Raw genomic sequence first — 2,686 nt, forward strand, 5'->3', positions numbered from 1 at the left:
AAAAGGGAACATGGAGGTTGCATTATACGTTCTACATACGCAATCGCTCGCACGCGCGCGTTTCGACGTTTGCATAATTTTTCTGTAATGCTATTTTATTGGGAAATACTAGGAATGTTAATGACCGCTGATTAATGCGAGCCGATGACTTCACATCACTGATCATCCGAAGGTGGTATGTGTGAATATCGCCCGAGCTCGTTCCTTCTGCAAATAGCATATAATCGTCTTGTACCTCTGCTCGATTATATTGATTTATGCAGATTTTCATGTCTGCATCGCGTTTCATCGCGTCCTAGTCAATTACACGAAAACAAAAAGAAACAAGCGGAAGTGACTGTCGACCTACTGCCAGAGTATGGAAAGCAAGGGGTTAATAGTTGCCCCGTTTCTCTCGTCCGTGTACATCTCGCGCCCACCCCCTGTCGACTATTAATTTGCCTTTCAATGCAGTGCCGGTGATTATCGATTTGATCGGTCGAAACCTCCGGCAGCATTTTTGCCCGCTTCTAAAGTTTATCGGACCGCGTGTGTTTCCACTAGTTTTAATAGAACCGTCGAATGAGCGGTTCGTTTGTGCAACATATCATTCCCAGCCGTTTGCCTTTCGATTTGACGTCGACCTAATCGAATTTTCTACGCGATCGTACGATTTATCCAGCGCTGGTGATAACGCCGTTCGTTCGCGATAATTTGCAATTGGCATTCCTTTGCCGGGATACCGGCAACAATGGCTTAATGAACTCACAACTGTACGCCGAGCGTCGATACCGCGTAGGTAAAAACGCTTCAGCCGAACGAACGGTGAAAAACACGGAAATCGAGAATCAGCCGCTGCTAACGAAATCTTATTATCCGATTAATCTCAAGTAAACACCAACTGGACAAGGAAATTTGTTCGACGTGTAATTGGAAAAATGAACCGATGCATATTCATCTCCGCGACGCGCAGCGCGACGACAATGCATGATATTAGACAGTCGTTCTGTTAGTCGTATTTCAAATTTACATAGCGTATCTTGTATGATTTAGACCAGCGCGGAGCGTACTACGATATTTTGTTTTCTTCGTGTGCCGCATACACAGACGTGCTGTCGTACTTAATTTCATCCATCAAGAGAAAGTCAACTCGAACGTGCCTCACGTGCCTCGGAACGCGACACGAGGAGGAATCTGATAATAAAAAAAAAAAATAAAAAAAAAAAGGAAAAAGGGAAAAAAGGGAGAAAGCGTGTAAACTAGATTAAACGATAAATTTAGTCCGATATACGCGGAAATTTATGTGCAAATGTTTCAAACGTATTAATAAACGTGTCGCGTCAAGCAACACGTAGCAATCGTCATATTTGCAGGACTAATTAAATTAACGCAGCTCGTATAAACGATTTTCGCGACCTGTATCGACCTATTGCTATACTCAATGGCTCGTGAGAGTGACATATATCGCGATACACTCGGAAATGGTAATTTAACACACGGTATCGACACGTGTCACATTATGTTCTGTATTATTTTTATTGCACTCGTCGCGTTTCTTAGGGTCTCGCGGCCGATCGGCGCGTCGCGAGCAATTAGTGGCGTGATTACAATTATTAACGTAACGTAATTTCACGCCAGCGATATATTCCCATCGCCGATGGCCGGCTTATCGATTAGTGCCTCGTGTCAATGATATATTCCACACTAGTTCGGGATAAATCAACCGATTTCACGCGACAACAGAAATAACCGATGGAATCCGCGCGCACAGCGCGGCTGACGCGCTACGAATGTTTTTATAAAAATTCACGACTGTACGAAGCGTATCGCGTTAGCGAATAACATGAATTCTCAACGTTTCTCCTGCGTGTGATACCGGCGAGTGTTGAATTCATCGTATAATTACCCGACAAATTGAATACGTTGCTCGATTATGTTACTTGATAATCCTCCATTATATACTTCGCGATTGCGACTGCGTCGCGGCACACACTCCCCCCGTGGAAAATGAACTGCCTGCGCGCACACACACACACACACACACACACACACACACATACGTGTCCTTTCAAGATAGCGGGTTGTCAGTCGCGTTACATCGCTCCAACGCGATATTTCTTCCCACAATCTCATCCGCGGAACAATAACTGATGATCGCATGAGATTCTCACACGCACCGACAAACCTTCTCCTTCTCCCCCCGTCGTTAGTTTAGTCTATCGGAACGTTGGGCAAGAATAAGGTCTCTCTCTCTCTCTCTCTCTCTCTCTCTCTCTCTCTCTCTCTCTCTCTCTCTCTCTCTCTCTCAAAAGGAGCACGGTGTAGTCGGGTGGAATCGCGTCGAGATAATCGCCTTAACTGAAAGTGAAACGCAGGGATGCTTTAACATTCCTGCCTTTCTAGTCTTGCCGGAGAGATTACACGTGAAAATGCGGATCAGTAAATCCCCGCAATCTCTTCCACGATTTCCACATACGCGCCGCGAATTTTTAAGTCGATAAGGTCGAACGCGAGTTCCTGCAGAATTCGCGGATTCCGTCGGGCAGCGAGGCGGACGGAGAGATTCGCGAGAAATCGTTATTCACAATAAGTAGTCGCGAAGGACTCCCCAGGCTGGGGCTGTCGCAATCGTGACCGTCTGCTCCTGATGATATATCCCACGGGGTCGTCGGGAACTTGCCAATCACTATTCGGGGATTTACGCCGT

The sequence above is a fragment of the Harpegnathos saltator genome, unplaced genomic scaffold (genome assembly GCF_003227715.2).
Source record: "Harpegnathos saltator strain DR-91 unplaced genomic scaffold, Hsal_v8.6 scaffold534, whole genome shotgun sequence".
In the NCBI taxonomy this organism is placed as follows: Eukaryota; Metazoa; Arthropoda; class Insecta; order Hymenoptera; family Formicidae; genus Harpegnathos; species Harpegnathos saltator.